Below are 16,744 nucleotides of genomic sequence, written 5' to 3'. Positions count from 1 at the left end.
GCCACAGTAAAGAAGTCTTTTGTGACACCAATGCCTCTGAGTAGGATACAACATCAAAACAAAATAACGAGTCAGTAGTCAAAGTGTTGTTTAAACCGGAAGCACACAGTTTTCTTAGTACTTGTAATGTTGTTTTTTAGTACATACTACAATAGTCTTAGGTAGATACAATTCTGGCAAGTTTTCCATAACAATCACCGCTAAACCTTGGTTGATTAATTTCTCCTTCCCAGAGACATGGCTGCCGTCAGTCTCAGTTATCTGATGGCTAGTCCTGGGGGGAGCATTCTCGGCATAGGCGTACATATAGGGGTTGCTAGGGTCGCGATTACGACCCAGCCCCTGAGCCTCCGGGGGCCCAGGGGGCCTCCTTTCCACAAACTGACCACATTACTTTCACTAATGTCTCTGCGTGGGCCGGCGGCTTCTTCTGCACACCGGCACTTCCTCCCGAACCTCCGCTCAGACTCCTCCCCTCTGATGATCTCAGTGCAGAACCAGATAGGGGAGGAGTCTGAGTGGAAGTCTGAGAGGAAGCGCTGGTGTGCAGGAGAAGCTGCCGACCCGCGCAGAGACATTAGTGAAAGTAACTGCAGTCAGTGAGTGGGACCCGTGTGATGGAGGAGGGAGAGAACGAGGGGGGACCCTGTGTGATGGAGGGGGGAGAGAGCGGGGGGGGACCTTGTGTGATGGAGGGGGGAGGGAACGAGGGGGGATCCTGTGTGATAGAGGGGAAAGAGAACAGGGGGGACCCTGTGCGATGAGGGAGAGAATGAGGTGGATCCCTGTGTGATGGGGGGCAGAGAATGGTAGGGGGACCCTATGTGATGGAGGGGGGAGAGAGTGGGGGTGAGGGACCCTGTGTGATGGAGGGGGGAGAGAACAGGGGGGGATCCTGTGTGATAGAGAGGGGAGGGAATGGGGGGGACCCTGTGTGATGGGGGGAGAGAATGGGGGGGACCCTGTGTGATGAGGGAGGGAGAGAACGAAGGGGGACCCTGTGTGATGGGGGGAGAGAACGGCAGGGGGGACCCTGTGTGATGGAGGGGGGAGTGAGCGGGGGTGGGGGACCCTGTGTCATGGAGGGGGGAGAGAACGAGGGGGGACCCTGTGTCATGGAGGGGGGAGAGAACAGGAGGGGGGCCCTGTGTGATGAAAGGGGGAGAGAACGGGGGGGGGGGACCCTGTGTGATGGAGGGGGGAGAGAACGGTGGGGGGACCCTGTGTAATGGAGAGGGGGGATAACGGGGGGGACCCTGTGTGATGGGGGGAGAGAACGGGGGGGATCCTGTGTGATGGAGGGGGGGGGGGGAGAACGGGGGTCGACCCTGTGTGATGGAGGGGGAGAAAATGGGGGTCGACCCTGTGTGATGGAGGGGGAGAGATTGAGGGAGGACCCTTTGTGATGGGGGGAGGGGCGAGAGAACGAGTGGGGACCCTGTGTGATGAGGGGGAGGGGGGATAGAACAAGGGGGGACCCTGTGTGATGGTGGGGAAGGAGGAGAGAACAGGAGGGGGGCTGTGTGATGGAGGGGAGAGAGAACGAGGGGGACCCTGTGTGAAGGGGGGGGGGTGAATGGGTGGGGACCCTGTGTAATGGAAGGGGGAAAGAACGAGGGGGGACCCTGCGTGATGGGGTGGGAGAGAACGGGGAGGGACCCTGTGTGATGGAGGGGGAAAAGAATGAGGGGGGACCCTGCGTGCTGGGGGGGGGGGGGAGAACGAGGGGGACCCTATGTGATGGGGGTGAGGGGGGGAGAACGAGGGAGACCCTGTGTGATGGAGGGGAGGGGGGAGAGAACAAGGGGGACCCTATGTGAAATGTGGGGAAGGGGGAGAGAACAGGGGGACCCTGTGTGATGGAGGGGGGAGAGAACGAGGGGGACCCTGTGTGATGGGAGGGGGGGAGAATGGGGGGGCCCTGTGTGATGGAGGGGGGAGAGAACGAGGGGGGACCCTGTGTGATGGGGCGGAGAGAACGAGGGGACCCTGTGTGATGGAGGGTGAGGGGGGAGAGAACGAGGGGGACCCTGTGTGATGGAGGGCGGAGAGAGCAAGGGGGATCCTATGTGATGGAGTGGTCAGGGGGGAGAGAATGAGAGGGGGGGGACCCTGTGTGATGGAGAAGGGAGAGATCGGGAGGGGGGGGACCCTGTGTGATGGAGGGGCGAAAGAACGAGGGGGGAACCCTGCATGATGGGGTGGGAGAGAACGGGGGGACCCTGTGTGATGAGGGAGGGAGAGAACGAAGGGGGACCCTGTGTGATGGGGGGAGAGAACGGCAGGGGGGACCCTGTGTGATGGAGAAGGGAGAGATCGGGAGGGGGGGGGGGGCCCTGTGTGATGGAGGGGCGAAAGAACGAGGGGGGACCCTGCATGATGGGGTGGGAGAGAACGGGGGGACCCTGTGTGATGGAGGGGGAAAGAATGAGCGGGGACCCTGCGTGATGGGGGGGAGAGAACGAGGGGGTCGAGAACGAGAGGGACCCTGTGTGATGGAGGGGAGGGGGGAGAGAATGAGGGGGACCATTTGTGATGGTGGGGAAGAGAACGGGGGGGGCCTGTGTGATGGAGGGGTGAGAGAACGAGGGGGACCCTGTGTAATGGGGGGGGACCCTGTGTGATGGAGGGGGGAGAGAATGAGGGGTGACCCTGCGTGATGGGGGGGAGAACGATGGGGACCCTGTGTGATGGGGGTGAGGGGGGAGAGAGCGAGGGGGACCCTATGTGATAGAGTGGGCAGGGGAGAGAGAACGAGGGTGGACCCTGTGTGATGGAGAAGGGAGAGAACGGGGGGGGGGACCCTATGTGATGGAGGGGGGAGAGAACGGGGTAGACCCTGTGTGATGGAGGCAGGAGAGAACTTGGGGGCCCTGTGTGATGGAGAAAGGAGAGAACGGGGCAGGGGAACCCTGTGTGATGGAGGGGGGACAGAACGAGGGGGGACTCTGTGTGATGGAGGAGTGAGAGAACTGGGGGGCCCTGTGTGATGGAGAAAGGAGAGAACGGGGGGAGGACCCTGTGTGATGGAGGGGGGAGAGAACGAGGGGGGTCCTGTGTGATGGGGGGAGAATGGGGGGGATCCTGTGTGATGGAGTGGGGAGAGAACGAGGTCGACCCTGTTTGATGGGGGTGAGGGGGGAGAGAACGAGGGGGCCCCTGTATGATGGGGTGGGCAGGGGGAGAGAACAGGGGGGGACCGTGTGTGATGGGGGGTGAGGGGGAAAGAATGAGGGAGACCATGTGTAATATGGGGTGAGGGGGGAGAGAACGAGGGGGACCCTGTGTGATGGGGGGAGGGGGAAGAGAAAGAGGGGGACCCTGTGTGATGGTGTGGACAGGGGGGAGAGAACGGGTGGGGGACCCCGTGTGATGGGGTGGGAGAGAACAGGGGGGACCCTGTGTGATGGAGGGGAACAAAACGAGGGGGGACCCTGTGTGATGCGGGGGTGGAGAGAACAAGGGGGACCCTGTGTGATGGGAGAGGGGGGAGAGAACGGGGGGACCCTGTGTGATGGAGAAGGGAGTGAACGGGGGGGGGGGGATCCTGTGTGATGGAGGGGGGAGAGAATGAGGGGGGACCCTGTGTGATGGGGGGGAGAACGGAGGGGTGACCATGTGTGATGGTGGGGGAGAGAACGTGAGGGGAGCCCTGTGTGATGGGGGGGAGAGAATGAGGGGGACCTTGTGTAATGGAGGGAGGAGAGAACAAGGGGGACCCTGTGTGATGGAGGGGGGAGAGAGCGAGGGGGACCCAGTGTGATGGGGGGAAGAGAATGGGGGGGACCCTTTGTGATAGAGAGGTGGATAACGAGAGGGGATCCTGTGTGATATGGGGGAGAGAACGAGGCGGACCCTGTGTGATGGGGGGTGAGGGGGGAGAGAACAAGGGGGACCCTGTGTGATTGGGGGAGGGGGGAGAGAACGAGGGGGACCCTTTGTGATGGGGTGGGCAGGGGGGAGAGAAGAGGGGGGACACCCTGTGTAATGGAGGGGGGAGAGAACGAGGGGGGACCCTGTGTGATGGAGGGAGGGGGGAGAGAATGAGGGGGACCCTGTGTGATGGAGAAAGGAGAGAACGGGGAGAGGACCCTGTGTGATGGAGGGGGGAGAGAACGAGGGGGACCCTGTGTGATGGAGGGGGGAGAGAACGAGGGGGGTCCTGTGTGATGGGGGGAGTATGGGGGGATCCTGTGTGATGGAGTGGGGAGAGAACGAGGGGGACCCTGTTTGATGGGGGTGAGGGGGGAGAGAATGAGGGGGCCCCTGTATGATGGGGTGGGCAGGGGGAGAGAACAGGGGGGGACCGTGTGTGATGGGGGTGAGGGGGAAAGAATGAGGGAGACCATGTGTAATATAGGGTGAGGGGGGAGAGAACGAGGGGGACCCTGTGTGATGGGGGGAGGGGGAAGAGAAAGAGGGGGACCCTGTGTGATGGTGTGGACAGGGGGGAGAGAACGGGTGGGGGACCCCGTGTGATGGGGTGGGAGAGAACAGGGGGGACCCTGTGTGATGGAGGGGAACAAAACGAGGGGGGACCCTGTGTGATGCGGGGGTGGAGAGAACAAGGGGGATCCTGTGTGATGGGAGAGGGGGGAGAGAACGGGGGGACCCTGTGTGATGGAGAAGGGAGTGAACTGGGGGGGGGGATCCTGTGTGATGGAGGGGGGAGAGAATGAGGGGGGACCCTGTGTGATGGGGGGGGAGAACGGGGGGGACCCTTTGTGATGGTGGGGGAGAGAACGTGGGGGGAGCCCTGTGTGATGGGGGGGGGGGAGAATGAGGGGGACCTTGTGTGATGGAGGGAGGAGAGAACAAGGGGGACCCTGTGTGATGGAGGGGGGAGAGAGCGAGGGGGACCCAGTGTGATGGGGGGAAGAGAATGGGGGGGACCCTTTGTGATAGAGGGGTGGATAACGAGAGGGGATCCTGTGTGATATGGGGGAGAGAACGAGGCGGACCCTGTGTGATGGGGGGTGAGGGGGGAGAGAACAAGGGGGACCCTGTGTGATTGGGGGAGGGGGGAGAGAACGAGGGGGACCCTTTGTGATGGGGTGGGCAGGGGGGAGAGAAGAGGGGGGACACCCTGTGTAATGGAGGGGGGAGAGAACGAGGGGGGACCCTGTGTGATGGAGGGAGGGGGGGAACCCTGTGTGATGGAGGGGGAAGAGAACGTGGGGGGACCCTGTGTGATGGAAGGGGGAGAGAACGGGGGGCCCTGTGTGATGGAGAAGGGAGAGAATGGGGGCGAGGGATCCTGTGTGATGGAGGGGGGAGAGAACGAGGGGGAAACCAGTGTGATGGTGGTGAGGGGGAAAGAACGACGGGGCACCCTATGTGATGGAGGGGGGAGAGAACAAGGGGGACCCTGTGTGATGGGTGGAAGGGGTAGAGAACGGGTGGACCCTGTGTGATGAAGGGGGGGAGAGAACTGGGGGGCCCTGTGTGATGGAGAAAGGAGAGAAGGGGGGGGAACCCTGTGTGATGGAGGGGAGGCAGAACGAGGGGGGACTCTGTGTGATGGGGGGAGGGGAAACAGAATGGGGGAGGGACCCTGTGTGATGGAGGGGGAGAGAACGAGTGGGGACCCTGTGTGATGGGGGGTTGGAGAGAACAAGGGGGACCCTGTATGATAGAGAGGGGAGAGAACGGGGGTGGCCCTGTGTGTTGGAGAAGGGAGAGAACGGGGGGGGACCCTGTGTGATGGAGGGGGGAGAGAACGAGGGGGGACCCTTTGTAATGGGGGGGAGAACGGGGGGACCCTGTGTCATGGAGGGGGGAGAGAACTTGAGGGGGGACTCTGTGTGATGGGGGAGGGGGAGAGAACGAGTGGGGACCCTGTGTGATGGGGGCGGGGGGAAAGGGGGGACCTTGTGTGATGGAGGCGAAGGGGGAGAGAACGGGGTGGGACCCTGTGTGATGGAGGGGGGAGAGAACGAGGGGGACTCTGTGTGATCGAGGGGGGGGGGGGGGAGAACGAGGCGGGACCCTGTGTGATGGGGGGAGAGAACGAGGAGGACCCTGTGTGATGGGGGGGGGATAACGAGGGGGGATCCTATGTGATAGGGGGGAGAAAACGAGCGGGACCCTCTGTGATTGGGGGTGAGGGGGGAGAGAACAAGGGGGACCCTGTGTGATGGGGGGAGGGGGGAGAGAACGAGGGGGACCCTGTGTGATGGGATAGACTGGGGGGAGAGAACGGGGGGCGGGACAGTGTGTGATGGGGTGGGAGAGAACGGGGGGGACCCTGTGTAATGGAGGGTGGAGAGAACGGGGGGGGACCCTGTATGATGGAGGGAGGGGGGAGAGAACGAGGGGGACCCTGTGTGATGAGGGGACCCTGTGTGATGGAGGGGGAAGAGAACAAGGGGGGACCCTGTGTGATGGGGGAGTGGAGAGAACAAGGGGGACCCTGTGTGATGGGGGAGGGGGGAGAGAACGAGGGGGGGACTCTGTGTGATGGAGGGGGGAGAGAACGAGGGCGGACCCTGTGTGATGGAGGGGGAGAGAACAGGGGGCCCTGTGTGATGGAGAAGCGAGAGAACGAGGGGGGGACCCTGTGTGATGGAGGGGGGAGAGAACAAGGGGGAACCCTGTGTGATGGTGGGGAGGGGAAAAGAACGAGGGGGGACCCTGTGTGATGGAGGGGGGAGAGAACGTGGGGGGCCCTGTGTGATGGGGAGGAGAGAACGAGGGGGACCCTGTGTGATGGAGGAGGGAGAGAACGGGGGGGGGCAGTGCATTGGGGGGGGAGAGAACACGGGGGATCCTGTGTGATGGAGGGGGGAGAGAACAGGGGGTATACCCTGTGTGATGGAGGGGGGAGAGAACGAGGGGGGACCCTGTGTGATGGGGGAGAGAGAACGAGGAGGACCCTACGTGATGGGGGAGAACAAGGGGGATCCTGTGTGATGAGGGGGAAGGTGAGAACAAGGGGGACCCTGTGTGATGGAGGGGGGAGAGAGCGAGGGGGACCCAGTGTGATGGGGGGAAGAGAATGGGGGGGACCCTTTGTGATAGAGGGGTGGATAACGAGAGGGGATCCTGTGTGATATGGGGGAGAGAACGAGGCGGACCCTGTGTGATGGGGGGTGAGGGGGGAGAGAACAAGGGGGACCCTGTGTGATTGGGGGAGGGGGGAGAGAACGAGGGGGACCCTTTGTGATGGGGTGGGCAGGGGGGAGAGAAGAGGGGGGACACCCTGTGTAATGGAGGGGGGAGAGAACGAGGGGGGACCCTGTGTGATGGAGGGAGGGGGGGAACCCTGTGTGATGGAGGGGGAAGAGAACGTGGGGGGACCCTGTGTGATGGAAGGGGGAGAGAACGGGGGGCCCTGTGTGATGGAGAAGGGAGAGAATGGGGGCGAGGGATCCTGTGTGATGGAGGGGGGAGAGAACGAGGGGGAAACCAGTGTGATGGTGGTGAGGGGGAAAGAACGACGGGGCACCCTATGTGATGGAGGGGGGAGAGAACAAGGGGGACCCTGTGTGATGGGTGGAAGGGGTAGAGAACGGGTGGACCCTGTGTGATGAAGGGGGGGAGAGAACTGGGGGGCCCTGTGTGATGGAGAAAGGAGAGAAGGGGGGGGGGAACCCTGTGTGATGGAGGGGAGGCAGAACGAGGGGGGACTCTGTGTGATGGGGGGAGGGGAAACAGAATGGGGGAGGGACCCTGTGTGATGGAGGGGGAGAGAACGAGTGGGGACCCTGTGTGATGGGGGGTTGGAGAGAACAAGGGGGACCCTGTATGATAGAGAGGGGAGAGGACGGGGGTGGCCCTGTGTGTTGGAGAAGGGAGAGAACGGGGGGGGACCCTGTGTGATGGAGGGGGGAGAGAACGAGGGGGGACCCTTTGTAATGGGGGGGAGAACGGGGGGACCCTGTGTCATGGAGGGGGGAGAGAACTTGAGGGGGGACTCTGTGTGATGGGGGAGGGGGAGAGAACGAGTGGGGACCCTGTGTGATGGGGGCGGGGGGAAAGGGGGGACCTTGTGTGATGGAGGCGAAGGGGGAGAGAACGGGGTGGGACCCTGTGTGATGGAGGGGGGAGAGAACGAGGGGGACTCTGTGTGATCGAGGGGGGGGGGGGAGAACGAGGCGGGACCCTGTGTGATGGGGGGAGAGAACGAGGAGGACCCTGTGTGATGGGGGGGGGATAACGAGGGGGGATCCTATGTGATAGGGGGGAGAAAACGAGCGGGACCCTCTGTGATTGGGGGTGAGGGGGGAGAGAACAAGGGGGACCCTGTGTGATGGGGGGAGGGGGGAGAGAACGAGGGGGACCCTGTGTGATGGGATAGACTGGGGGGAGAGAACGGGGGGCGGGACAGTGTGTGATGGGGTGGGAGAGAACGGGGGGGACCCTGTGTAATGGAGGGTGGAGAGAACGAGGGGGGACCCTGTATGATGGAGGGAGGGGGGAGAGAACGAGGGGGACCCTGTGTGATGGGGGGACCCTGTGTGATGGAGGGGGAAGAGAACAAGGGGGGACCCTGTGTGATGGGGGAGTGGAGAGAACAAGGGGGACCCTGTGTGATGGGGGAGGGGGGAGAGAACGAGGGGGGGACTCTGTGTGATGGAGGGGGGAGAGAACGAGGGCGGACCCTGTGTGATGGAGGGGGAGAGAACAGGGGGCCCTGTGTGATGGAGAAGCGAGAGAACGAGGGGGGGACCCTGTGTGATGGAGGGGGGAGAGAACAAGGGGGAACCCTGTGTGATGGTGGGGAGGGGAAAAGAACGAGGGGGGACCCTGTGTGATGGAGGGGGGAGAGAACGTGGGGGGCCCTGTGTGATGGGGAGGAGAGAACGAGGGGGACCCTGTGTGATGGAGGAGGGAGAGAACGGGGGGGGGGCAGTGCATTGGGGGGGGAGAGAACACGGGGGATCCTGTGTGATGGAGGGGGGAGAGCAGGGGGTATACCCTGTGTGATGGAGGGGGGAGAGAACGAGGGGGGACCCTGTGTGATGGGGGAGAGAGAACGAGGAGGACCCTACGTGATGGGGGAGAACAAGGGGGATCCTGTGTGATGAGGGGGAAGGTGAGAACGAGGGGGACCCTGTATGATGGGGGGGGAGAACGAGGAGGAGCCTGTGTGATGGGGGAGAACAAGGGGGATCCTGTGTGATGAGGGGGAAGGTGAGAACGAGGGGGGCCCTGTGTGATGGGGGGGAACGGGGGACCCTGTGTAATGGGGGGGAGAGAACGTGGGGGACCCTGTGTGATGGAGGAGACCGAGGGGGATCCTGTGTGATGAGGGGGAACAATGGGATCCTGTGTGATCGGGAGGGGGGGGAAGAATGAGGGGGATCCTGTGTGATGGGGAGTGGTTGGTGGGGGCAAGGGGTGTTCCATGTGATGGGGATTGGGGGGGTGAGGGGGACTCTGTGTGATGAGGGAGGGGGGAGAGAACGAGTGGGGACCCTGTGTGATGGGGGTGGGGGGAAAGGGGGGACCTTGTGTGATGGTGGCGAAGGGGGAGAGAACGGGGTGGGACCCTGTGTGATGGAGGGGGGAGAGAACGAGGGGGACTTTGTGTGATCGAGGGGGGGGGGGGAGAACGAGGCGGGACCCTGTGTGATGGGGGGAGAGAACGAGGAGGACCCTGTGTGATGGGGGGAGAACGAGGGGGACCTTGTGTGATGGAGGGAGGAGAGAATAAGGGGGACCCTGTGTGATAGAGGGGGGAGAGAATGGGGGGGACCCTGTGTGATGGAGGGGGGGATAACGAGGGGGGATCCTATGTGATAGGGGGGAGAAAACGAGCGGGACCCTGTGTGATGGGGGGTGAGGGGGGAGAGAACAAGGGGGACCCTGTGTGATGGAGGGAGGGGGGAGAGAACGAGGGGGACCCTGTGTGATGGGATGGACTGGGGGGAGAGAACGGGGGGCGGGACCCTGTGTGATGGGGTGGGAGAGAACGGGGGGGGACCATGTGTAATGGAGGGGGGAGAGAACGAGGGGGGACCCTGTATGATGGAGGGAGGGGGGAGAGAACGAGGGGGACCCTGTGTGATGGAGGGGAAAGAGAACAAGGGGGGACCCTGTGTGATGGGGGAGTGGAGAGAACGAGGGGGGGATTCTGTGTGATGGAGGGGGGAGAGAACGAGGGGGGACCCTGTGTGATGGAGGGGGAGAGAACGGGGGGGCCCTGTGTGATGGAGAAGGGAGAGAACGAGGGGGGGACCATGTGTCATGGAGGGGGGAGAGAACAAGGGGGAACCCTGTGTGATGGTGGGGAGGGGAAAAGAACGAGGGGGGACCCTGTGTGATGGAGGGGGGAGAGAATGTGGGGGGGCCCTGTGTGATGGGGAGGAGAGAACAAGGGGGACCCTGTGTGATGGAGGAGGGAGAGAACGGGGGGGAGGCCCAGTGCATTGGGTGGGGGGAGAGAACAGGGGGGACCCTGTATGATGGAGGGAGGGGGGAGAGAACGAGGGGGACCCTGTGTGATGGGGGGACCCTGTGTGATGGAGGGGAAAGAGAACAAGGGGGGACCCTGTGTGATGGGGGAGTGGAGAGAACAAGGGGGACCCTGTGTGATGGGGGAGTGGAGAGAACAAGGGGGACCCTGTGTGATGGGGGAGGGGGGAGAGAACGAGGGGGGGACTCTGTGTGATGGAGGGGGGAGAGAACGAGGGGCGACCCTGTGTGATGGAGGGGGAGAGAACGGGGGGGCCCTGTGTGATGGAGAAGGGAGAGAACGAGGGGGGGACCCTGTGTGATGGAGGGGGGAGAGAACAATGGGGAACCCTGTGTGATGGTGGGGAGGGGAAAAGAACGAGGGGGGACCCTGTGTGATGGAGGGGGGAGAGAACGTGGGGGGGCCCTGTGTGATGGGGAGGAGAGAACGAGGGGGACCCTGTGTGATGGAGGAGGGAGAGAACGGGGGGGGGGCCCAGTGCATTGGGGGGGGGGGAACAGGGCGGATCCTGTGTGATGGAGGGGGTAGAGAACAGGGGGTATACCCTGTGTGATGGAGGGGGGACCCTGTGTGATGGGGGGAGAGAGAACGAGGAGGACCCTACGTGATGGGGGAGAACAAGGGGGATCCTGTGTGATGAGGGGGAAGGTGAGAACAAGGGGGACCCTGTATGATCGGGAGGAGAACGAGGAGGACCCTGTGTGATGGGGGAGAGCAAGGGGGATCCTGTGTGATGAGGGGGAAGGTGAGAACGAGAGGGGCCCTGTGTGATGGGGGGGGGGGGGGAACGGGGGACCCTGTGTAATGGGGGGGAGAGAACGTGGGGGACCCTGTGTGATGGAGGAGAACAAGGGGGATCCTGTGTGATGAGGGGGAACAAGGGGATCCTGTGTGATCGGGAGGGGGGGGAAGAATGAGGGGGATCCTGTGTGATGGGGAGTGGTTGGTGGGGGCAAGGGATGTTCCATGTGATGGGGATTGGGGAGGTGAGGGGTGTTCTGTGTGATGGGGAGTGGGGGGGAACAAGCGGTGTTGCGTGTGATGTTGTATATATTGTTATTATGATATCTCCAATGTATGTGTGTGTGTATATATATATATATATATATATATATATATACATACATATATATTCTTTCTTGGGGAAGCAAAGCATGCCTTGAGGCTTGTGTTCTGGATGTTTTAAAACTCTTCTAAAACCCCTGATTACTAATGATTAGAGTTGAGCGAACGTACTCTTCTGAGCTTAATGCTCGTTCGAGTATTAGCATACTCGATGGTGCTCGCTACTTGAGCGAGCATCATGCCGCGTTCGACCCCTCCCCAGTTTTTTGCCCCTCCCCGCTATGACGCTGCGCACGTCAACGGCACTTTTTTTGGCTGGCTGGCTGGGAGGGAGGGAGGGAGGGAGAGAGAGAGAGGGGGAGAGAGAGGGAGAGGGAGAGAACACACACGAACCAAAAGAAAAAAAAAGCTCGGTACTCGGCGGGTCCCATACAGAAATGCTTGAGTCTCCCATTGTAGTCAATGGAGTTCGTTACTCGAGTAGACCTCTCGAATTTCAGGAAAAGCTCGACTCCAATAACGAGGACCCGAGCATTTGGGTGCTCACTCATCTCTACTAATGATCCATTGATGGGTCATTTAAAAAAAACAGTAATGTAGCTAAAAGTGATGAACAAGGAGTAGCCGTAAAAGGGAATGGGGGTTGGAGGGGTCTGGCAGGGGGTACAAAGCTAAACTTTTGCACTCGGGCCTATGAGCCTCTAGCTACACCCCTGATTTTCGGGGGAATAGAGGGGAAAACTCCGACAGTCTCCCTTTATTTCCTCGACCCTCTCACAGTTGACTTAGCGAGTATGCCATACATTCACTCATGCTAAGCTTGTCCTTTACCTTGCATCTGTGGAGTCTGCCCTGACTTGAAATCTGTAGTTAAGCAGGGGAGTTCACAGCATTCTCCGCAGACTTTCTCTTCACTCCTGTCCCTGCTCTCGGTCATCGAAGGGGTCGCACCCCATACCCAGGTAGGGTGGACTTGAGCTTAGCCTGGACAGCATCATTAGAGCCTAAGCCCTATCCACACGTCTTACTCCTCCGACTACATCTCACTTTACTCTTTCTCTCCCTAACCTCAACACTGACTACCCATACCACACCAAGCAGGTTAGGATGACAGGGATACAGACACACTGAAGTTTGATAACACAGACACCAGACATTAACCTCTTGGGACCCTGAGTAGGCCAATACACATAACACCAAAACCAAAAACAATACTGACATACACACATAGACACACGTAGACCATACACATGAGACAGCCACACAAGTGCTGTGGGGACCCTAACTCTGGGCAACTACAGAGGCAAGATTTATGAATCCACTAGCTTACCCGTCGCGCGTTGCTGCGAAGACAGACATACATACATACTTCGTTTTTATATATCTAGATGACGGCAGCAGCGACCACTGAGGTTTTGTAGGCCGCTGCTTCCCCCTTCCAGGCTGAATAAAATAGCCGTTGTGTGAGAATCGCTGGGGGGGGAGACATTCTTACTGCTGGGAGAATTGCTGGGGGGGGGGGGGGGGAGACATTCTTACTGCTGGGAGAATTGCTGGGGGGGATGGGAGACATTCTGACTGCTGGGATAATCGCTGGGGGGGATGGGAGACATTCTGACTGCTGGGAGAATCGCTGGGGGGGGGATGGTAGACATTCTGACTGCTGGGAGAATCGCTGGGGGGGGATGGGAGACATTCTGACTGCTGGGAGAATCGCTGGCGGGGGAGCGGAGGCATGACTGCTGGGAGAATCGTTGGGGGAAGGGGGGCATGATGACTGCCAGGAGAACCGCTGGGGGGGAGCCATTATGACTGCTGGGGGAACCACTTGGGGGGAGGGGGGCATTATTATTGCTGGCGGACAGCTGGGGGTGGCATTGTGACTGCTGGTGGACCACTGGGGGGGGGGGTATTATGACTGCTGGGGGAACCGCTGGGGGGGGGGAGCGGGCATTATTACTGCTGGGGGACCGCTGGGGTATGTCACTCTTATTACTAATGGGGGGAGTGTCACTATTATTACTGCTGTGGGATGTCACTATTATCGCTGGGGTGAAGGTGTCACTATTACCGCTGGGGTATGTGTACATGTGGCAGAAATGGGCAGGGCTCTTTCAGAATAGACCGGGTGCAGATTTTGACTGCTTTTTAGATGCGGAAATGCTGCAGAATTTTCCACAGAAATCTCCGCTGAGGACATTCTGCAGTATTTCCGCGTCCAAAAAGCAGTCAGAATCTGCACCCGGTCTATTCTGAAACAGCCTTGTCCTTTTTAGAACGACGGGGGTAAAATCATACGTTGTGATAAGCCCCGCCCCCTGACGTGTTGGCACTTTGCGATACATAAGTGGGTTTTGGGTTGTAGTTTGGGCACTCGGTCCCTAAAAGGTTCGCCATCACTGGCCTAGTACATGTTTGCCCACTTCCAACTCCAATGGAGACTGACTGTAAATAGCTGGCGTGCTCTAGTATTTATGGTTCCAAGCTGTACGTGTCATTGCATACAGTCTATCTATCTATCTATCTATCTATCTATCTATCTATCTATCTATCTATCTATCTATCTATCTATCTATCTATCTATCTATCAGGGTTATTGCATACAGTCTATCTATCTATCTATCTATCTATCTATCTATCTATCTATCTATCTATCTATCTATCTATCTATCTATGACATCAGGAAATGAGAGAATTAGATTTTGTAGGCCGCTGCTTCCCCCTTGCGGGCTGAATAAAATAGCCGTTGGGTGGAACATACAATTTATCCGGCTGCTGTGGCTTCTTAGGAAGATATCCTAGTACTTGTTTACCCACTTCCAACTCCAATGGTAATTGGCTGGCGTGCTCTAGTGGTTCCAAGCTGTACGTGTCATAATAGAGCCTTAATGACATCACAATGCAGCTTTATAGAACATGTTGGGGCATGTTCAAGGGCGTCCGATGTTGATGACATCAGTGATGACATCACAATAGCAGGTGGCTTACTTATTCGATCTACGTGGGGGGGGGGGCGTAACTTTCGACGACGCTCGTGCGCGCGCGCCATTTATCGTAGGATATTTGTACTATGCCTATAATCTTCCCAGGAGTGTACTTAACAACTTCCCAAAGTTTCATGGCGATCGGATGAATGGTGTAGTAGCGCATAAAGGACAAACAGACACGCACGCAGACACGCACGCAGACAGACATACATTCAATTTTATATATATAGATTACCAAGAAGTGAAGGCTCTGGAGAGCAGCAGAGAGGACTGGAACCGAGTCTGCTGGGTAAGTAAAATAAGACATTCCCGAAAATAAGCCCCTGACTTATTTTAGGGGAACATGGTGCATTATACTGTATTTTACCAGCCTGCCTATTAAAGACCTGACACAGGCGTGTCTTTAATAGGCAATTGATCAAGAAAGTGTTCCCTATATCAGCCCCAATAGTAATAGTATTATTACTGAGGCCACTGTAGGGGTCACTATTACTACTGAGGCCACTGTAGGGGTCACGATTACCACTGAAGCTGCTGTGGGGGTCATTATAACTACTGAGGCCACTGTGGGGGTCACTATTACTACTGGAGCTACTGTGGAGGTCATTATTACTACTGGAGCTACTGTGGAGGTCACTATTACTACTGGAGTTACTGTAAGGGCCATTATTACTACTGGAGCTACTGTGGGGATCACTAGGACTACTGAGGCCACTGTGGTAGTGACCATTACTACTGAGGCTGCTGTGGAGGACACTATTACTACTGAAGCTACTGTGGGAGTACCTTAAGCTGACTTGTATGTTGACATGTGATAGAAATGCTGCAGAATGTCTGCAGCGGAAATTTCCATGGCAAATTCCACAACATTCCCCCATCTAAAAGCCATTTTGACTGGAAATTAGCTACTTACCCTCAGCTGATTTCACACTGTGCATTGCTCCCTTCACTTCCCCCATAGGCTTCCCGCTATCAGCGCTCCCCTACTTCCAGTTCCCAGCGCTAATGGTCAGGTGAGGCCACTACAGGCCGTTGGGAACTGGAAGCCAGGGAGCGCTGACAGCAGGAAGCCTTTGGAGGTGGTGAGGGGGAACACTGCATAGTATGAATTCGGCTGCAGATAAACAACTTATTTTCAGTCAAAATCCGCACCAATCGATCAGTTTCAGTGTCAATCCACATTAGATGGAAAAATTCGATGACTTCCAACGAGGCCGGGTCATCAGCGTTAGACTAGCCGGGGCCTCATTGCTAACGGCGGAAATTTTTCTCATGCAGCGGTGTGATGAAAAACATCCAGTAAAAGTGGATCCTGTGTACGGAAACAACTCATCATTGAAAGGGGTCAGAGGAGGATGCCAGTTATCGTTCTGACCAACAGGTGCTACACAGTCAGCAGAATACAACGCTGGAGCTCCAACTAATGTGTATGATTGCACAACCTGCCATTCCTTAGCACAAATGGCTTTAACAGCAGATGACCCGTTCCAACACCATTGTGAAAAACTGAAAGGCGAGACTCCAGGGGGCAAAAGAACGCAAAACATGTATCACTGAGCAAGAGAGAAAAATCCCCATGTCAGATGGATCCAGATTTCTCTCGCATTGTGCTGATGGGAAAGGCAGAATTTGTTGCAAGCAGCATGAATCAATGACCACTTCCTGTCAGGCAGAGGGAGGTGCAGTAATAGTGTGGGGAAAGTTTTCTTAGCATACCCTGGGTCCTCTCATGCCTGCGCATAAATAAAGGAAAGTCCAACATGCTACTAGTGCAGCAGGCCAGACCAAGGAGGAGGGAAGCGAAATGAGAGTAGTCATGCTGCCACGGCTGCTCCTCTCAAATTGGAAAAACATGGCCTGGCTTGGCTCTGCATAGTGGTAAATTGGCAGTTCTTATTGTGTGCTGCCTCTGGGATCGGAAGGGTAAGATGGTGATACGTGACGCCAGTCTGTGTACAGGTAGGGACCTGTTTCAGACAAAAATAACAATTACAAAAAGTGGAGAAATAAATATAAGGGGGGAAGAACCTCTATTTCCCTCAAACACATAGTGTAGTACCTCAGTGCGGTGATGAGTTGATGGGAAGGGACCCCAGGAGTCAGGTTGCAAAGTAAAACAAAAAACAGCTTTATTTCCCAAGAGCAGATGAGAGTTCAGATTGAGGTGCTGCATGCAGTTCACAGAAGATATACACAGTTACATTTGCAGGCATTAATCACTTCTTCATTTTTCTTAGGGAATTGGTACAAGAAACTACATTTGCACACTTTG

The sequence above is a fragment of the Eleutherodactylus coqui genome, chromosome 10, assembly GCF_035609145.1.
Source record: "Eleutherodactylus coqui strain aEleCoq1 chromosome 10, aEleCoq1.hap1, whole genome shotgun sequence".
NCBI classification, from domain to species: domain Eukaryota; kingdom Metazoa; phylum Chordata; class Amphibia; order Anura; family Eleutherodactylidae; genus Eleutherodactylus; species Eleutherodactylus coqui.
This window is presented reverse-complemented; position numbering follows the sequence as displayed.